The sequence below is a fragment of the Agelaius tricolor genome, unplaced genomic scaffold (assembly GCF_023055355.1).
Source record: "Agelaius tricolor isolate 1412-34295 unplaced genomic scaffold, bAgeTri1.0.p SCAF_9, whole genome shotgun sequence".
NCBI lineage: Eukaryota > Metazoa > Chordata > Aves > Passeriformes > Icteridae > Agelaius > Agelaius tricolor.
Window position 1 is genome coordinate 35457845 of NW_027269269.1, and position 22298 is coordinate 35480142.

Consider the following 22298-nt stretch of genomic DNA (forward strand, 5'->3'; position numbering starts at 1 on the left):
CCTGGGGAGTCAGGAAAATCAGTGATCAGAGTTACTGTGCTACACCTAGCAGCAACCTCGGGTAGGTGCACAGACACTGAACATCTGTCAGGCTGATTAAGCTGAAGGAGGTGGTGGTTGCAGAGCTGCCTGTGTGGATGCCAGTCCAGTGTGGCTGCTCCTACTGCTGTCAGCCAGAGCCAAAACTACAGAGCAGGGTGCTCAGGACAATTTACTGAGCTACAGATGGGAGGATCTACGGGCCAAATGCACTCTTTGCTCTGATTTAGTAGGAAGCAGTCAGCGAGAGCATGGCCTGCTCCACACAGGGGACTGTTTGGGCAGTCAGAATTTCTGCTTGGGAATAGAAACAAATGGGTAATTTTAAACACCGGTTTTCCACCCTTTTCATGGATTTATTGTAGAGGACGCAGAAGGAGACAATACAAAATCTGAATGAAACCTGATAACAAATTATAATTTCCTAATCCATCATAACAATTTATGTGTTATAAATTCTTCATTTATTACAGCTAAGAAGAGAAAAAACCATAGGCAGAGCCTATTAGATCTCTGCTGCAGAGATCTGAGTAACATGATGCTTCAGAGAGGAAAAGACTGAAGAACAGCTCCACAGGGGAGGGGGGTTGGATGTTTTTCAATATGGTGTCACTCTGGTTCTCTAAAACTGTGTTTTTAAAGAGCAGTGGGATTGTTGGAATGGAAGTCTCTTCAGGCAGAGTCCAATCTGACATGAGGGTTCCTTTTTTATCAGCTTTATAGCTGAACGTCTGTACATAGTCTGTGCTTGTAAGGATACAAATTATGATTAGGGCAAACTATGGAGATATTAATTTCAGAGAGATAAATATGTCATCATGAGGCCAGTAATAGAAAGAAATCTATATGTTGGTGAAGATTCCTAAAAAAACCAGTAATGAGGAGTGCAAAAAACAGAATTGTTTCTAATAGACAACAAATAGACAACACTGATAATCATACACAGTCCCTAGGTGTGTTAGTTTGGTTTTTTTGTTTTTGTTTTTTTCTTAGATTGGTGCTGTGCTTGGTTTTGTTTCCAATAAAACAAAGAAGGTTAAATTAGAGCTTCAGTATAGCTAAAGATATGAGAAGCAAGGTAGGCTGCATTGTCTCAGCTGTTAAGGCACTCTTTTACATGACTGAAAGATACTGTGATACCATCTCCTTATAAGCTTTGCATCAAAAATCTATTTATGAAACACTCTCATTTTTGCTTTTCTTGATAGTAAGAATGTGAGTTATCTCTCTTGAATGACAGGTTATATAGTTGAGGAGCTTTTCTCTGTAGTAGGTATGGATTTCTCTATTTTCATAAATGAGGCTCAGATGTATGTAGCCATATAATATGCTGCTGCTGGCAGTAGAAATCAAGCTACAGTATTCCTCTTTTCCTTATTTAATCATGTAATTTCCTTTCTATACTTCAAAGAAAGACATCAAGGCACACAGGAGCAAGAACTAGGCAGAACTGGGAAATCAATCAAACAATTTAAGGAACTGCTTTGTGGAGCTGGAAAAGTAAAATCCATAGATGTTTACCAAATTGGCCTTAATAACAGGCAGCAGGGAGATATATCCCACTTTTACATGAGCATTAACAAGGCACTTGAAGCCCACTGTATCACAGAACACACACAGCTCCAGCAGTCTGGTAAAGTATGTCCTTCAAACCCTGTGTTGTGGATGGTTTTGTACTGCCAGAGCTGATCAATTTGTGCCAAAAAATATGACATAATAAATGGGCCACAGCATTACTTTAGGAAAGAGAAATGAGCTGGGCTATTGTCATGGTTCCAGCCAGGACAGGGTTAATTCTTGCAGTAGCTGGGAGGAGGCCTGACTGTGGCCTAGAGGTTATTCTCCACCACCTCACATCATTGCTGGGTGAGGGGGTCTTGGGGGTCTCTGTGGTCAGGATGACCCTGAGATGTGTTTGAGAGTCTCTTTTCCTAGCCCAGACACCCAAGAAGGAGCCAGGATTCTTCTGTTGTGGTTTTCAAGGTTGTTTATTTTCTGTTATCTATAACATTCATTCTCTGACCTGCTGAGGTCTGTCTGGGGCAGGTCACTGACTGACTGCCCCAGAGGAGGTGTTATCTTTTTATACTAAGAACTACGTGTACATTATTTACAATAATTTTCCAATACCTATCACCTATGTTAGACAGATTGCCTCTGCCCTAAACCAATACAAAAGTGCCACCATCACCCAGAAGATAGAGGCTAGGGAGAAGGAGAAAGAAGGACAAGGCACGCCCAAATCCCTCCATCTTGGGACCCCCAGCCCCCATTCTAAAAACCCCAAAATTCTACTTTTCACCCTGTGACAAACTAGCTATCATTATACTTAAACTTTCATGGCTTGCAGATCCTCATATAAGGTTGGTAATTTTTTACATGGGTCAAAATCAAAGGCACAGGGGTCTTGGGCTCTGTGCCAAGGTCTCTGAGCCCACCCCTCCAAATTGCTATAAATTTTAAATTAAGGGGCTCTCAGGCAAAAAATATGGGAGCAGGAAATAACAGTTCTTTAATAGGGAAGATAAATAAAAAGAGAAAATGAACAATGCAGTACACTAGAACAACACTGACAGAGTCAGAACACAACCTGACACCCTGTGGGTCAGGATGTTGGTAGCAGTCTAATTGGAATTGTGGCTGCAGCCCTCCTGAAGTGTCAGGTGTGGTTCTGTTGGAGCAAGGGGGTCCTGTAGAGAAGGATGTATTCTTCCTCTGAAGATCCATGGAAGAAGAGACAGCTGCTGTTCCTCTGGGGAATCCAGTGGAGAAGCCGTGCTGGTGTCTGAAAACCTCTGGATTATATCTGGGTAGGAATGCTTGGCTCCTCCTTCTGGGCAGAGCATCTCCCAATGGGATGCTGTAGTTCTTATCAGTCAGGCAGTGACATTCAATAGCCTGTTATCAGCAATGTCCCCTCCCGAGGGAGCAGTGATTGTGATCATTCAGAGAGAGATAAGGCAAACTGCCCACTTGACAAAAGATAATCTGCCATACAGATGGCAATGGAAAACATCTTGCCTTGCAATCTGGAACAAAGCACTCACATACATTTCCACTTCCATTTTCCATCCCAGCTTACCTCCATGGAAAATACATCTGCAGTCTAATTTTATTTATTTGTTTTACATTTTGACGAGCCTTTTGGTAATGTGTTCTTACCATTTCTTCCCATTTTGTCTTCCCTGCCTCTGGATTTATTTTCTATGAATTAAATGAATCTTTGTCCTGAAGATTTTATGTAGGAAGGTCACACATCAGCATAATTGCATACAGGACTCTCAATATTAATTCAACCCTCCATAACTGATTTTAAAACAAACCATCAGCATGATCCTTCATCCAGAATGGCTAGGAACAGTGCTAAATTGAAGTTATATATATCATACATGATATGAACCACCTGTGGGTTGGGAAAAATGTGGCATAAATTGAAAATAATTAAACAAATGTTTTCTGTTGTGAATGGATCAGACTGGTTTTACAATCTGGAAGTTTTTAGAAGGTGTGTGAGTTGCTGCCTATCAGTATGCTGTGGCTAACCCTGCAGAATAAAGTATGTAAGCCATAAAATTTAATTTACTTAAACCCAAAAATCTTTAATCTTTTAGCCTCTGTTCCAATTAGAGTGCAAATTTTTTTTTTTTTCTGGGATTCTTGGGTAAAGTTTTGTGAAGTTTTCTACAGCACAGGAAACAGAGAAGCTCAGTAGTTTAGAATGGTCAGGTGAAGCACACTCTTTGTTTTATATTCCACATTATGCAAAGCTCTCCCAGAAAACTTAATTGCAAATATTCAGACAGATTTTCTTTAGCAGCTTTGGGGTAATTTCAGTCACTGACTACAAAGGCTTCTGGATCAAATCCTTCATTTTCATTACTCAGATTCAGATGCAAAGTGCATGATCTGAAACTTTATCAGAACACTTTCATGTGATGTCTTGAAGTATTTAATTAAGTTTTCAATTAATCATTATTTGAATGTTGGCCCTCCTGCTGCTGAAATATATTTGATTAATAATTAGGCCACATTTAAACCTACATTAGTGAACGTACATTAAGCTTTTAATAAAAGAAAACTCCACAAGCGTTGCATTCAGACCCTGCATATGGGATGAAAAGGACTCCTCAGATTAGGTGACTCTACTTAGGAGAATGCTATTTCAATTTAGTTAAATTCAATTATAGTTGTGCTGAAACTGGGTACATATCACTCCATGCAAAACGAGCTGAATTTGAGAAAGATTCTTTCTTCTTCACACACGTTTTGTATTCCCTCACATACGTTCTAAATTTTATAAAAGGAATTATAGAAAGACATTGTTTCCAACAGGGAGTGATCCACATTATTTGCTTTGATGTTGTGATCTTTACTGCTAATGTCTCTCCTCTTATTACTGATATCCTTTTCAATCCAATACAAGATAGAAATGTCTTAAAATTAGAGGCCTTGAATATTCTAGTGTGTGCCAATTTCCCCCTTTCAGAACATTCTTAAAAAAGTGATGCAGGAAGGAATAAAATTATGGTCATTTTCAGATAGCCCTTACAATAATGTGAGAATAATTGCCTAAACCTATTGTACCAAAAGCCATCACAATTATGCTGGTCAAATATGAAGGAAAAAGGATGAAATTGAAAAAAGCCCATGTATTGGTAGGGAAATTTCCAGTACTAATCTTGAAAGCTAGTAAGTCACCTGAAAACAAAATCCAAAGGTTTCTCCTGGCTTTCGTATAACATCTGTGCTTTGGGGGTTGTTTTACTTGCACTTTGCTTTTTGCTAAATTCCATATTATTAAAATTTAAATAAGAAAAACTGATTGAAATATTGCCAAAAATCTTGTTAAGTGGAATACCCGAAAAGCTATTGTAGCCCTAGAAGAGCGTAAAGACACATGTAACCTCATGGATCCTCATCTGTTTTATATAGAAGGATGTGCCCAAACTTACTAACAATGCAATCATTTGCAACATTTTGCAACATTTTTTGCAACAGTTTTCCTTATTAGCACCTATTAGGTATTTGAAGGCAAAGTTGTATCAAGTTCATCTCACAAAAATATATTTATCAATTAACTCAGTGCATTTCCCGAAGTTCTGAGCATTGAAAAGGGTTCAAATTGCTTACTAAAATTTCCAGTCTTATTTCTTACCTTTAAAGATATGTTTAAAAAAAAAAAAAAAAAGAAAAAATTCAATCCATTGACACGGTCACTCTACAAAAAAAAAAATTCTTTCTGATTATATTTGCTTTACCTATTTTTTTCATTCCCAGAGCCTTTTTTCTCATTGGTATAACATAGTTAATCAATTGAGCATACTAGCTAGAAAAATTGTGGGTATGACTGCGACACTATTGGAAAGACAATGAGCAGTATGGTAAATATGTGACTACAGCAAAAACTCATCCTTTAATTTATTTTTTTTTAAATCTTCCAGAATATATTTTTCAACACGGCAATATGTGATTCTGAAGGTTATGAAAAAGAAGGACAATGTCCAGGATGTTATATGAACGGTAAGGTGACTTTAGTTCTTTTCAGCTGCTTGTTCCTATCTTAATATTCATTAATACTGATTTTCTTCACAGTATTAGAGGAGTATTGTAATCTTCAGAGTATTGCCCCATTCAACACGGGCAAAGAAATGGCAAGATTTCCCACACCATCATGCAAGCACTGGAAAATTGTACAGTTTGAATTTTAAAGATTTTGAATGTACTCCATGTTGCTGCAGCCTAATGTCTATAGGCAATTCAGGATCACCTTTTTGTTTTTTCCTTTCGTAATATTTCTGCTAGTATGCAAGTGAATGTGTGAAATGAAGCCAAATAGGTGAATGTATCAGAATAGTGTCATGTTTAGATACTCATATAAACATATGTAATGTGGGAATTTAGGACCTGATTATTTTCTGGATAGATAATGCAGGGTTTCTGTTTCTTATTTGATCGTGATCATCCTTATAGTTCAAGATTTTATCTGGGCTGATTATCATAAATATATTCCTTGATGTAATAAAGTAATGTTTTAAGTAGTAAAGCAACTTATGAAATATTTAAAGCTGTTAAAACCTCTCCTGGACTTTGAAACACTTAAACAGATCCATAGATTAAGGATATGATGCTACAGCTTGTTTAATTCACTCTTTGAGAGTGAAATTATCCAATTTCTGCACAATTCTTTAAACCCAAGTGCATACTATGTGCAGGATATGAGAAAGGAGAAAAAGGAGAAGGTTTTATTTTTGTTAGCAGAAATCTTGGATGAAAAGAAATTAGAATTTTACTTTATTTAGTGTCTGGTTTTGGTCTAATAGTCAGACACACAATGCTCAGAAGGACTGTGAATGGTCATTCTTTCTTTGTTTTCTAAGATGGAAATGGAAGTCAGCCAAGCAAATATACCTGTTTAGTGATGAGACCACAGAAGAGATCATAATGGATAATTTGACCAGAAAAAAGAATACAAGTACAATTTTTTAAAAAAATGTATAATTTTTGTAAAAGTTTTATAATTCTATTGTTGTGCTGAAGTAGCATGGCTGTCATGTGAAATTATGTACATGAAATTAGGTCTAGGCTGTCTATTAAGTTCTGTTGAAATGAAGTTTATTAGATGAAGAGTTTTGGTTTAGAAAGGCTAAAAATGGGTACTGATCCATCTGTCAATTGGTCAGAACAAACAGTTTATTTCACACTTATATCTTCTTCCTATGCTCAGAAATTGGAAACAAAGTAATTTTCTGTCTGGTGCCATTTGAATCTGAGCCTACGTACTCTGTGCTGTGTGTACAGCTGACATTGTTTTACCTTGTGTAAATCATTAATCATTGTCTGAAATTATATCAGGACTCTTACCCTTCTCATTCATGATAATTTTTGTTCTGAATATTTTTCTCTAAAATTAACATCACATTCAGAAAATTTAAAGACCTTGTTGGATTTTTTTTAATGTGAGATTAAAAGAAAAACAGGACAGTGAAGCTGAATGGAAAGAAGAGAATTTACGCAGATAGAAGAATTTGTTACCACAATTAGTTGCATATATTTCCTAACAAAATGCAAAACCAATGCACATTTAGATAGTGAGATAAAAAATATTTCTTTAACTTTAATTCCAGTTCCCTGTATTTCAGTTTGTGTTTTAGTATGCCCAGTTCTTGTCATCCCAATGCAGAGCCTGAGACCACAAGTAAGGTCTCCAAGACCCAGCTGTTGTCTCAAGGGACCAAATAGATAACTGATGGTTGAACAAGTGACATCAAAAAGCTGGGAAAGGAAGAGATGAGGATTCTACTTAGAGTGGTAAAGCAGTGAGAAATTTTTTTGATGATTGAGCATTTTGGGTGAAGGATATTTACCTGTTCTTCCATAAACACACTGAAACATTCAGATCCAGTCACTTCTATATTTGAATAAATTTTGGGTTAGCACTTTAATACACTGAAATGAATTAACAGGAAAGGTGGTCTTGTATAATACGACATAAAATATTTCTAAGTAGTAGGTTTTTCCCTCAGGAAAGAGCTGAAAGGATTATTTAAAAGAGATAAAAACACTCTGAGAGTCATGAAAGAGAAATTTGAGGAAAGAACTTCTTTAAAATAAGGATGGAAGAGCAAATGCAATACAAGTATCTGTTTTCTTCACCCAAATCAGTTAATATTCCACTCTTTTACTCTTCCAGACTACTGATCAAACTGTAAAGTATAGAAATTGATCTGGCTGTATGAGATATTCTGAATCTGCTGTGTTAGTTACGCTGTGTGGCAGGATACACCTGGAGAATGCAAGTGCTGTAGGTCAGATGGAAAGTGATCTAAACTTTAGATGAGTTCTGGTAGCCAAGAGATTTCCTTCTTGTGAGGGAAGCCTGCTGGATTAGCAGTGTCTTCAGCAGATAAGAGCATGATTTCCTGCTGAGCATTTCCTGCCAGCTGGTGTTCTGTGGCAGTGGTATATCCATCAAGAGGGACTGCATTTGATTGTGTGGTATCTGGATGGAATGGGCTTCAGAGTCGGGGCTCCCACACCCTGAACTAGTGATCTGTCTGTGCTTTCTGCCAGCGTCATCCCAGGGGCCTAAGTCTGAATAAAAGCTATGGAAAACAACAGTTTCATGCTGCCAGCTATGCTTTCCTTCTTCTAAGAGAGGCTTGTGCATTTATCTCAGTCTGTTTTTTGAGTAACAAGTGCATGGAAATTGGTCACAATATTTATAGATACATCTGTTCCATGTGCTGCAAACCTCCTGTAATATCACTTAAAATTTATTGAACAGCTTGAGGCATCTGATTAACTGCCTGATATTTACTTTTAGGTTCACTGGCCTGATAGCCAAATCTTTGGGTGGGAATTCTAAAAGTACTAGCATTAATTGCTGGGATACTATTGACCTCTAATGGGAGGTAGGTGCACATTGTCTCTGTGTTGTCACAGCATTAGCCTCTAGGTATGAAAGGTACTAAGAAAATGATCAGCTGATCAGTTAACTCATGGCAGTAGGAAATACTTCTTTGGAAGTGTGGATGAGATGATAAATTTATGTAAGAAAGAGCTCTTCAAGAAAACCAAGAAGTGAACAAGTTTTACTTGTCGCAAGTAAATGTTTCTCTTTCAGAGGTGGAACAGCGTCCTGTGAAGGCCCTCCTTAGGGCACAGTATTTCAGACAACACGATCAAGATGTCACCAAGGCATTTTCCCAGTTAGGAGCACTGTGATAAACAGTAACAGGGCAAACTAACATGTATATCCAATTGTGCAGCTATATTGTGCAAGTCAGAAGATGGCAGTCTTTGCTCACTGTTGAAATTGATGCCTAGCTAATCCTAAAAACACCTGAGTACTGAATAACAAAATGAATATGCATCTCTCTGTGTATTTTTAGTTGTTAAAATTTAATTTCAAGTGCATCTTGATAATGTAAAAAATGTTAGCTCTTTTTTTTTTCCTCGGAAATCATTCGTGTTGATGGCAATCAAAATATTTGTTTATATTCACTAATCCAAACAAGAAAAGAAAAGCATTTTTTAGTGTAAAAATGCTCTAAACACTGTCTGAGACAGCTAAGAAAGGCATAGGTGAGCACAGAAAAATGTGTCCAAAAGGAGGATTGACAGAGGCTTCTCTGTAACTGTGTACACCTGTAGGCATCTAAACCTCAGCATCCAATTACATTCTGCTTCTGTCCAGGTCACAGGTCTCCTCATATGAGTAGCAAAGAAGGGAATAAATTTTCAAGCCACACAGGGATCCAGGAATTAGAAAGAAATGGGTCACTATTCCCCAAAGGCTTGGTCCAATAGGCAAATGTTGAACATTCCTGGTATGCACAGTAGCGTCTGTACTGCTCAGTATATCCCACTGATCAGGGCACATCAATTTGCGAATTTATACTGAAGTCTTCCTGACACAAAGGGAGACTGAGCTTTTATCTTACCTGTTCCTGGTTGCAAAGCATGGAAGTGCAAGCAGTTTTACCCCTGCTGGTAAAGGCACTCCATCATCATTAGGAATTTTTGTTCACATCTCACATGAAAGCAAAAAAACCATCTTAGTTTAGAAAATTCTTACTTTGATGGTACAAAATGCATACATTTCTTGCAACAATCTTTGGAAAGAAAGAAATCACCCCATCACCTGTGGCATTGGAGTCCCTGGGTTGATAGACAGGGACCTGCACCTATCACATTCCATCCTGGAATTCCATCCTGGGCTGCAGGTATCTCCTTAGTCAGGAGGTGGGCTGTGTGAGGATCAGACCAATGAGCTGTCTAGACCTGGAAGTTTTGGACTCCCTATAAAAGTAAGCTCTGAACAATAAAACACACTGTTTGTCACATAAATCTCTGGTGTGAGTGTGTGTGTTGTCCCTGTCTCCGACCACCAACTCCACGGAACACATGGATATTAAACATGATAATTTCCCAAGGACCTTATCCAGTAGGACATACAGACACAGCAATTTTCCAACGTACTTCTGGAACAGAAATTTTGAATTTTGAATTTTTTGCTTTCTTGGCAGGTGCCATGGTTTAATCAAATCAAAACACAGCCCTGTACTGACCACTATGAACAAAATTATCTTTCCCCCAGCCAAAACCAGCATAGCAGACAGCAAGGTGTATCCTGCTCTTGAATAGCTGATAGTCTCTCCTGTAAATAGTTTGATGCAATTGGGAAGGAACTAGAATTTGGATGTCTTGTATTTTGGTGAGTGTCCTGACCATAAGTCTGCTGCAGCCCAATGTTTCCTCTTACCATTCTAGAAAGCCTTTGTCAGGTATATGTAAAAAAACCCTTCACTTTTTATGGAAGGACTAACAATTTGAACACTGGGGGGCTCTGTAAGTCCCTTACAAGAGACATTGTTTGCCAACACCAGTGATTTAGTGTTGGAGCTTTCCTTTTGGGCACAAATTAATTTTGTGTGTGTACTAGGAATCTCACAGCATCCCTTCAGGAGCATCATGGATGAGCTGTAAACATTTTCCTTCCTGGGAGAACTGAGGTTGGAGGGATGCTTAACTTCCTCAAACACAGAAGGGATGTGTCTGAAAGCCCTACTCATGTTTCAGGAAAGCAAAGATCTTCCACAGGCAGTTGTCTGCACTGATTTGGCCTCACCTTGAATATCATATGCAGTTTCAGTCACCACAATATAAGAAAGATATTAAATTACTACAGAGGACCCAAAGTAGAATAATAAATATGTTGAAGGGTATGGAGGGGAAGCTCTATGAGGACCACATGAGGTCACCTTGGCTGTTCAGCCTGGAGGAGAGGAGGCTGAGAGATGACCTCATTGCTGTTTGCAGCTTCCTCTTCAGGGGGACTGGAGGGGCAGACATATCTCTGCTCCCTGGTGACCAGTGATGAGACCCAAAGAAATGGCTGGACCTATGTCAGGAGAGGCTTAGGCTGGATATTAGGAAAAAGTTCTTCACCCAGAGCGTGGATGGCCATTGGAGCGGGCTCCTCAGGGAGTGGTCACAACCCCAGTCCTGACAGAGTTCAAGGAGTGTTTGGACAATGCTCTCAGGCACATGGTGTGACTCCTGGGGATGGTGCTGTGCAGGGCTGGGAGCTGGACTGGTGATCCATGGGGGTGTCTTCCAGCTCAGCTTATTCTGTGATCCTGAGAACCTGTGCCATCCATACAAGCTTCACTGCTAGTCAAGATGTGATGTGGATATCGAGCCCTGGGATCACCATGAGCTGCATCACATTCAACTTCAGTCCTTCACTCTTGTGCCTCACCTGTCAGTGACATATATGTATTTGTCCTCCTGAAAACAGTTTTCCTGCTCTTTTATTAAAGCATTTTAATCTCAACTAGCATTCTTTCTATCTGTCATACAGAATGTTTTATTTTCTCATTACTGACTATAAAAAGGCAAGCGTACAGCAAAACTCGGTTCTGTATTCATTTCTGGCAGCCAATCATTTAAACTTAGGTTTAAAAAGCTGTAAATTTGAAAATATTTTTGATTCTGGTCCCAGTTAATATGAGCCAAATAGCAATTTCTCTACTTTGTTACTTCATTTCTGTCAAGACTTGATTACGAGCTAAGCTTTAAATACATGAAGACTTCTTATATGCTAAGTTAAATGGGATAGAAGAATATCCTTAACAAACCTTTTGGCCTTCCTTAAACCTAAAGTCACCAATTTGCAATTTAGAAATAATTCATCAGATGAATAGCTATTGAAATTCAACTCTGTTGACTTTAGAAGAGACACATACGTTTAAATAAACCCAAAATCCCAGATACCACTTGATACAAACTGGTTGGTTTTGGAATCAGTTTAATATTAAATATTAAGAGGTTGTTTTTATGTCAGACTTTGAGAAAATGAACAAGTATATCTTACTGTATTATTTTCATTATTAGAAGTAGCTGTGACCAACATTGTACCGAACTCTGTGTTCAAAGAGAGTTAGTGTCCCACCTGTATAAAATTTGATAGCAACATTATTTACTCATTTTACTTTTTTCCATCCCTCTTGTACACAATTAAAAAAAAATCCCAAAATGAAACCAAATCAAAACCCAAAGGAACTCTCTTTCTTGTCATGTAAATATTATTTTACCATTTTATAGAAATATGTTTCAGGTCATTTAGCAGTGAAACATGTGATGTAGCAGGTAACATTTTAACAAGAAAATTAGTATCATAAAGAAAAAAAATACATTGGAAAATATATATTTGTGTCTAAATTTTACTTCAATTTGTCTGTTTTATTTGAAACAGAAAGTTTTCTATTAAAAGACAAAAAAATCAAACCCAAACCCTAGATTTGCCTGATTAAGTAGTCTGGTGCCATCTTGATAAACAGTGCATAAGCACTGTAATTCATCTGAGATTAGAGACACTGATTTAGCAGTTCATTGCTCAGGCTTTATGCTGCTGGCATTCTATTGATGTAATTGTTTTTGTTTAGAAGTGTTGTGTGTGTTGTAAGTGTTTGGAAGATGTAAATTCTACAGCTATTACTTACTTTGAATTAATAATTCATCCTTTGAAACTTCTTAGTAGTCTCTGCAAAATATTTTTGTCTGATTTCAAAGAATGCCAAAGTACATAAATCTAATTTTAGAGGATGCCAATTCTTTTTCTGAGAGAAACTGAGATGAAAGACTAGTCTGCCAAGGACTCTGACACCTTCCGTGTCACTTAAGCCTACTGAGTAAGTCAAGATGGAAACTGTGCAGAGGAACTGGTCTCAATTTCACACAGTGAGAAATTAAATTTTACTTGTCCATGTAATTCACAGAAAAAGAAATCATAGTTGTAAGTTATGAAAGGGTATAACTGAGTTAATACTGTTCAGCAAGACCCATGTTATTCATCAATTACAAGAATGTTTCATGAAAGTGCTGTTGAAATTATTTCTGAGTTTCTTTTAGTAGTTATTTTTCATAAATTTACATATGGTTTTAGAGACAATGATTTTTAAAGTCTCGCTCAACCCAATTCCTTATTTGTGAAGGAAACTTTTGTCTAAGTGCATGCCTCCAGTGATAAATATGAGATGACAGAACAAACATATGGAGGTCCAGCACAACTTTTCTTAATTGTCTGTGGAAAAATGTCTTTACAATTCTTGCAAGATGTTTTGCAAGTAAGTCCTTATTTGAGATGACCTGGTCTTAGAAGGCAGGTACTAATCCTCATTATGACATTTCTCTACAGAACTCACGCACTCAGAGGACAGGTCAGGGACATCCAAAAACTGCTCACAGGTTCATGATTTTCTGCAGTATGAGTACCTGCATGGTTCTGGGTTGGGTCAAAATATTGAGTGAAAACAGTAGTGGAACTATAAGCAGGAGATGGGCAGAGATTGTGTCCATATTCAGCAGAAAAAAAATGTCAAGGTAGTATTTGACAAAAATTCTACCAAGAAGATCAGATATGATATATATAGGGAAAGGAAGGTCAATGGACTAAGATACAATTTGTCTTGTACTTGTGACAAAAGAATTAAGTACTCATTGCAATAGTTTGAAAAAATACTTACAGATTTTAACTTGTTCCAATTGAGATTACCTGCCACCATATGATATCATATTTGATTGCTTTTATTTTCAGAATTTGTATCACTTCCTCCCCACCAGAGATGTTAATAACTTGATTTAGAGGATTAAGCACAATTGTGTAGCAGCTGCAGAAAGTCCACAATTCTCCCATTCAACTCTTCATATTGTCTTCCACCTGCTGTATTTCAAATGTGCTGCTGCTAAGACCATTGCAATGAAAGCACCTTTTTATTTCAAATCAGATGTGATCTGCAAGGCACTGAGATCTTTCTTCAGGCAGGTGACCCAACTCTTGTGCATGCACTAAGTTTAGCCATCATTCGGTGGCATGCAAAAGGGAGCTTGCCTTGCCTGCTCCAGCTGCACGGGATTCTAGATCTTAGTATAAAAAAATTAAGAAACAATTTTTCCAATTCATCTGTCTTCTCAATATTTCAAACATTTTCTTCAGGTACACTGTGGTGAAACTGAAAGTTGCTCTTTAATGTTGTTATTTATAGAAGGTTTTTGTATCTTGACAAGGTTAGTGAAGGCAGAGGGGCAGAGATGAGTTGGCCAGCCTTCTTAAAGAAGGGTGCAAAGCCTAATGGGCCTGTGACAGGTATTTGTGCAGCTAAATTGGCATGCCGCCAATTCCTCACATCCCTAGTGCCTACCTGAGCCACCTTTCCATTGTCTCTTAGTTGAGGAAAAGAGTTTTCTACTCTAGAAATAATTCAGCTCCATTTGAAAATATGACATACAGCTACATTTTCCAGCCACTTTGAAGATCTCTGATATCTTTGCCCATGGTGTCACTTTCTCTCTGTCCTAGTAAGCATTTCAGCAGCTACATAATTTTGTCAAGAAACAGGCAATTCAAATAACCAAATATGTACCCTAATGTTATGTCAACTTGACCTTTTAATGGGTAATTCCAGCAACTCTATTTCCCAATGAGACTCTTTAAGACAGTAATTCTGTGAAAATTATCCATATGAAAAATTGTTCTTTTCCACTCCAAAAAATCCCTACACCAACAACCTCTTCAATGCCTCTGAGAATATGGCAAAAATATGTGTTCTTAGAAAAAATAAATTTGAGAAATTCCAATCACCTTAAGAGGATGTCTAGATTCCCACTGTACAAACTGAGCAGAAGTTTGCTGCCAATTTCCTTCTGCTGCTTGTTTTCTGGCTATTACATCTTTGTATGTATACTAGTTTGAAAGCAAACCAATGAGAGATTCCAAGTCAGAACTATAATTTAATAGGAAGATTAAAATAAAGGCAGAAAACACTGGCTTAAACTGACAATTAGGATACATCCTGACACCTTGTTAGGCAAGGTGGTGGTAGCAGTCTGATTAAATGGTGGCTGTATTCCTGTTGAAATGATAGATGTGGTTCTGTTGAAACAGTGATCCTGTAGAAGGGTCTGGTCCTCCTCTGAAGGTCCAGTGGTGGTTATGTAGCTCTTGTCCTCTGGCAATCCAGTGGATAAGGCTGCTTATGGTGCTCCAAACCTCAGATTTTATCCAGACAGGAATGCTTGGTTCCTCCCTCTGGGCGGAGCATCCCACAGTGTGATGATGTAACTTCATGAGCCAAGCAGTGTGACTCAATGGCCCACTAACAGAAGTTATCCCCTGGATAAGATAAAGATCACTGCCTCACCTTGCTTTAAAAGCTTATGGAAATGGTGATAGAATACATAACTTTTGGTTACATATTACATTGTAACCTAAGACAGTATGGCTAAATTATTTTTCCTTGGTGTTAAATAGTAATAATTTGTAGCTGACTGGTCTGTATATCACCAGTTCTCCTATTAGTTTAAGTAGACATGATGTGCAACTACTAAAAAAGTGAGGCTCACTATGAATAAAGCTCCGCAAACAATCTAGGTTGTGGCATTCCTTGGGCAAACCAAAATAAACCCCAATCAAAAAAGCTAAACCTGTACTTTAAAATAGTGTTATTTAGTCCAATTTGGTACTAATTACATTTTGGAAAAACTACTGAACACCACACACCCCTCTTTCCATGTTTATCAAAGTAAGGAACCTTTTGCCTTTATTATTTTTCTACAGGTAACCAAATAAAAATCCAAAAGACAAGAATTAAGTCATTGGATAATTTGCCAGCTTAAAATAACTGAGACCAATTTGGAACCAAAGCACAAATTTCCAGCCAACACACCGTGTTTGGATCAATATTGCTACATGATGTGGATATATGGAAATCTGCTAATATTGAGACAAGAAATAATGAATCTATGTGCACATGTATTTGCATATGTCTTTCTATGTTTCACAAACACAAAATGAGTCCACTCAGTCTCCCTAACTCTGGCTCTTCAATGATCACCTTGGCTCTGCATAACTACAATCTTTATCAACGTGATCACGTAGTGTGTGTAAAGCAATGCAAGGCACAGCAATTAAAGAACAGACACAACTTATTCAAACACAGGCTGTCTTTCACTTAACCTCTGTTTGTCCAACCATTACATTGTATAATGCTGCGCTGAGTAAATTAAGAGAGAAGTAACATTTTACATAGCTTGAAGTGTCACGACCACAAATATAGGCCATTGCTGGAGAGGTTAGTTTTTATCTTTTTTTCTCTTTCTACTGACTGTAATTTGTTGTTTGAAGCAGAAAATTCAGCTATGTGATCAATATTTTTCTGGCACATTTTGCCTTAGTTTAGGGCATGTGAATTTAATCCTCTTATCAAGATAAATAGAACAATACCCCTTCACAATGAATTCACTTAATATACTTCCAAAATATCTATCTGCTTACTGAGAAGCTGCTGCAAATATTGTGTTTATTCCAAGTGGTGATACTAAAATATGTGGTCACATTTCAAAGTCAGCAAAGAAATAAGATACATTTAAATCTTTTGCATGAACAGCCTTTGAAATTCTTCTAGTATCTTGAGATAACATATACAAATATCTTTTTCAATAACACAGAAAAAGTCATCTTTTCTAAATAAAATTTTGCATTTTATTTATTCTCAGAGTGTCCTTATTCCAAAGCTGTCTTTTATACATCAGCTATTAACAGCATTTTACAAGCTTAGGTGCTGTTTCTTAAACCATAAAAGAAGAAGAAAGAACATTTAGATCTATAAGCTGATTCAATTTCATGGATATTGTAAGTTGCATTTTCAGTGCAGCTCTTTTTTGCTACTTAAAGGATCAACACCACTCCTGATGATGTGCAAAAATAAAGCTGATACCTTATATAGACTCTTTAAGTTTTTGGAACTGACCAAATATTGCTCTGAGAAACTCAGACCATTTTGTTCATGACAACATAGGAAGAAATGTGAAGAAGATGTAATAAATAGACAGACAAGGTCTATCTACAAATTGCCTTCAACAGAATTGTATGTTGTCTTAGCAAAGCTTGATTTACAAGGGGAAAGGTTTAGATAAATGAAATAACCTGATAACATAAAGCATTGACATTTCAAAATATTTTTTAAAAGTAATCTATAAATTTTCTATGAAAGTACGTAACTCCAAATGCTGCATTATAGCACTAACTGATATCAATTATATGTTTCCTGAAAGTAGTCACGGTAGATCCATACTTCTAAGGACTTTAATGTATAAAAGTTGCTAAGCTGTTACTTATTTGTGGACATCTTTCAATCCTTGCATTGATGTGTAATAGCAGATTTGATAAAAAGACGGTACTCCTCTTATATTCCTGAAAAGACATGTTTCTCATTCTTGAAGCACATGCCTTGATTTTTATGGTATTTATCTCATCTGTCCATTGTTTGGTGGAAATGCGATGACTTATGGTAGCATGGTTTCAGTTAAAAGGGACCTTAAAGATCATCTCATTCCAAACCCTTGCCATAGGCAGGGATGCCTCCACTAGACCAGGTTGCTCAGGGCTCCATCTAATCTGGTCTTGAACACTTCCAGGAATGGGGCAGACATAACTTCTCTTGGAAAGCTATTCCCTCATCTCATCATCCTCACAGGGAAGAGTTTCTTCCTAATATCCAATCTAAACCATTTTGAACCAGTTTGAAGCCATTCCCCCTTGTCCTGTCACTCCAGGCTCTTGTAAATAGTAAATAGAAAAAAAAAAAGTCTCCATCTTTCTTGTCGGCTCCCTTCAGGTACCCAAAGCGCACAATTAGGGTGCTCCAAAGCCTTCTCTGTTCCAGGCTGAACAATCCCAGTTCTCTCAGCCTTTCCTCCCAGCAGAGCTGCTCCATCCCTGGGATCCCCTTGGTGCCTGCTCTGGCCTGGCTCCAGCAGGTCCCTGTCCTTGCTGTGCTGGGAGCCCAGAGCTGATGCTGCCCTGCAGGTGGGGTCTCAGCAGAGTGGAGAAGAAAAGTCTTAAGCAGTTTTGGTTAGGAATGTTTAGAGCCATGACTTCAATGAATGAGGTCAGCTTAGCTTCAAGAATAAACTTTATAATATGTTTAATTTTAACTGTAACACAGTAGTATTTTTCATGGAGTGAGATATAGTTAGAGACAGTATTTTAGTGATGAAATATCTTCACTATTTCAGCTGTAAAGGACCAGAAGACTTATCTTGTCTCATCAGTATTCTTGTTCTCTCTGAAATTGTTAAGATAATGAGACTGAACTCAGGAAGATCCTATTTAACATCATGGTAATACTGTCTGCATTGCACGTACTGTCTCCATTGCAAATGGTTACTATTTATAAACCTGTATATATATTTTTCTGTGCCACCATGCAATTAAAACAACCTTTATACTAACATCTAAGAAGCCTTTAAAATATATTTATTTGTTTATGTAATAATAGCAATAATACTATGCCAGAATTGTGAAGAAACAGCTTTTGCAAATGAAATTTTTGACAGTCTATTTTGAGTAATTTCATGCTGAACTTTCTACCTTGAAAGTTAATAGGAGTTTAAACATTACTGACATAATAGTGAGTTTGTTCTGTGAGCTCATTTAGCTGCATTTGCTATTCTACATGCCAGATGAGGAAGAGGTAGAGAAATGTAGAAGGAGGGTCTCTGGCACAAAGTAGAGACAGGTAAAAGTAACAAAAAAAGGTGTGAATTCCAACTCTATGTATATTCAGGAAGGCTGAGAAATAGACCTTTTGCCACATTCAATTATTTGTAGAATAATCTTTGTCTGTGTAAATTTGAGGCTCAAAATTCTTAACAGGGTAGCAGGTTTTGCCACTCAGAAGCAGATAAAAAAAAAGAAAAAAAGTCAGAGGACTTGAAGTCTTTGAAATGAATCATAGCTGTGTTTTGTTTTTTTTTTTTTTTCTCACCTCCTTCAAATATCCATAAAAATTTTTCATGGAAGAAGTCCCATAAATAAATACGGCAAATCAATACAGTTTCTCAGGGTAATGTCAATCCTCACTGAACAATCTGCAAGTCTGTTCTTTGTAATGCTTTTAAGTGAATTTTAATTTCATCAGTCAATAGCAGAAGCAGCTGTTGTAAATAATATCACTGCTGAGTGCAGGAGCTGAAACTTAGAAACTAACGACACGATTGAGGAGATGAGAGTCAGAAATAGTACAGAAATGTTTTAAATTGTCTCATAATATGTTCTCTTTGGTAGCATTTGGATATTAGCCCGTGTCAGCCCTCAGTCAAGAGACCTGCAGTGGAAGCAAGTGGGAATTGTAACCCTTTTTTCATCTATTTTGCTGAAGTCATTCTTGTTTCTATATCTATACAAGATTAGAGCTCTCTCTTCCTTTCCATTTTACTATTCTGTCTGTCCATCTCTCCATCCAGCCTCCCCCCCTCCTTCCCTCCCGCCCAATCAATTTTGTCATCTATTCCAACACTTCTAAGCCTTTTCCTGGTAAAATTAACCACTAGTTCTCCAGTGGAACTTCTGGAGCATTTGATATTTTGAGAACCCACTACACTTCAGGGACGACAAAGGAGTGAGGATAAACATTTGAATTAATGGAAAAAGTAGGTAAAACACATCCTTAAACTGAAGAATATCCCAAAAATAAGCATGGAGGAGGAGACAAGATTAAGATGTCTCCACATGATCTCTGCTGTGAATGTTTCTATCAGCTGTTGTTCTTCTCTTTCAAAATGCAATCTTTTCCAGTTACATCTCTACATGAGAAAGTCTTATCCAGTCTTTCATGTTTTCCTTTTTTTTCTGTTAAAAATAAACCCCACCAAGCTTCAACAGACATGTTTAGATCCTTCTTTAAAAGGGAAGGATTTGATCAGCTACACTGTTTAACCCCCAAGGCACTGCTAACCTGGCAGCAGAGACGTGTTAACCTCCTGCACAATGGGACCAAAACAATGGCCCGATGAGGCTGCCACCATCAAGGGCGGCTTCATGGACTGTTTGGAGTCTGAAGGAAGAAGCAGAGGAGCTGTGCATAAATGTTTAAGGGTGGTGAGTCAAGTGAAGAAATGGTACAACACAGCTAAATTTGTAACAGCAGATCTTGAAGGCCCTGGGCAATGCTTGCAGTTGTATTTTCCAAGGGAACTCTAAGGAGGTAACCCTTGGTGACTGCAGGAAAGATGTGGATGGCTCTTGGTTAAAGAGAGAGTTTTAAAATAAAATTATGCATTAAATCCAAATCATTCAAGGTTTGAGTAACTTTGGAAAACCTGCCAAACATGCATTTTTAATCCATACTTTTCAAGTGACCTGGAACAGAGAGGAGTTGGCTGAGGGGCCATGTAAAATGTCAGAAAAAAAAGGGCTGGAGAATTCTAAAAACACAAGATGACTCTTATAACAAATTTAGATTCTGAAACAGTGTTGCCAGTGTCTCACAAAAAATATAAATTGATATAAATAAAACAAGGTGTACAGAAGAATTTCCATTGAACAAAATTTGATCATAATAGTTACTGTAGTTCTTTTAGCTTTCATAAAACTCAAGACATAACAAGGAGTATTGCCAACTAGAAAAGCAAAGTACAAGCAATGACAGAATAAAAAATATGGCTTGTAGGTCAGCTGCAAACACAAGTTCTAGCTCAATTCTGTACATTCAAATAAAAGTAAGAGTTATTCCTGAAACCTTCATTTGTTTAATTTCATTATATTTATTTGAAGATATGCTAATTCCTGTCCTCTCATTGAGTCCTTTTCAGGTCTTAAATTTGCTATTCCTGTTACTGTCTTGTTTTTTTTTTTCTTCTTAAGTCAAGCCTTTATTCCAATGTGTTTCAGTCTATGTTTAATAGCTCATTTCTTGGTTGCAATTTTGATTTTCTAATCACTGGTTCTTTTCTACTTGTTTCCCACTCTCTTCCTCTCACACTCTTTCTCTCACAATTCCAATCCCATGCTTACTTCCCATTTTTTCCAAATGTATCCTAGAGTAAATTCACACACTGACTGTTGCAGAAAAGCAGGTCTTGGTCTCCCCAAATAAATCCACTTTTATTATAGGGAGAGGCTATAGTAAAGTCTACTGTATGTGTCTGCATTCAGGCAAGACTTCAATTGTCCTCAAAATTCTTTACGGCTTCTTTTTTATTGTTGCCTAATTTCAGTGTCCTTCAGTTTGGCACATATAACAATCCTTAGAATCAAATAGGAGCTACCTACTCATGTAGAAAATGTATTTGTATTAATTTATTTTTTTAAAAAACAAGGACTTTACAGGAGAACAGACAATTGTAGACTGAAAATTTGGAAAAAAAACCCCAGCAAAATCTCTTTAATCAATAAAGATTCAGGTATTGTTTTCAAGTCAATAAAAACAAATTTGCTTTAGCATTAAGTATTCTTAAGAGAATTCATTGGAAATTCCATGTCTTTTTTCATCTTTTCAAATAAGTTTATTATTTTACAATAGAGAAGTCCTGTAGAGTATTTCAGAAAGAAAAACACACTGTGTAACTGTAGCCAAAATTTACAGTTTTAATTTACTGAAGATTGAAAGAAGCTTATTAGCTGAAAATCAATATTGATCTGAAGTTAAGCTTTTTCAACTTTGGAACTACTAAAATATATTGAAGAAATGCCACAAAAATGTGAATGTTGCATAAATAATTTATTAGATAAATATTTCTTTATGTTCTATGTTTAAATCAGACCAATAACTTCATTTCTGTGTTTTTATAAAGCATGTTTTGCACACAACCTCAGATAAGATAAAAATGCATATCATTAATTTTACTGACTTGTTCAACTATACTGTTTACATGTGTTTGTGGGAACCCAGGACATCCCTCTGGCTGTCCAGGATGGCCAGGACTCCTTCCAGAGGGCTCAGAAGCCCTGGCACAGAGCCCAAGACCCCTGTAGTTTTGATTATGACCTGTGGAGCAAATTACCAGCCTTATATGAAGATCTGCAAGCCACGACAGTTTAGGTAGAATAATAGTTAATTTATCACGGGGTGGAAAAGTAGATTTTGGGGTTTTTAGAATGGGGGTTCAGGAGGCAAGATGGAGGAATCTGGGCATGTCCAGCCTTTCTCCTTCTTCTTCTTCTTGGCCTCCATCTTCTGCTGTGATGTTGGCACTTTTAGATTGGTTTAGAGTAGAAGCTCAGTGTCTACCATAGGTGATAGGTATTGGAAAGTAACTGTGAACATTGTACACGTAGTTTTTAGTATAAAGACATAACACCACCCCAGGGGCAGAAAGCGTGCCTGGAACTGTCCTGCTGGAGGGACCTTGGCAGGACAGGAGAAAATTTTTTATAGCTAAGATGCAATAAACAACCTTGAGACTGAGAACTGAAG

The 22298-nt window shown here is 37.3% G+C and overlaps 1 long non-coding RNA gene across 2 annotated transcripts; it reads left to right on the top strand.

Annotated features, from left to right (window-relative positions):
- Positions 1 to 5357: 5357 nt before the first annotated feature.
- Positions 5358 to 9888, top strand: LOC139593214 (uncharacterized). 2 transcript variants are annotated; one of them, XR_011680214.1, is made up of 4 exons: positions 5358 to 5559; positions 6417 to 6531; positions 8363 to 8450; positions 8663 to 9888. It is a non-coding gene; the product is annotated as an uncharacterized lncRNA (long non-coding RNA). The 2 variants fall into 2 exon arrangements; XR_011680213.1 differs by having other exon boundaries at positions 8363 to 9888.
- The last annotated feature ends 12410 nt before the right edge of the window (positions 9889 to 22298 follow it).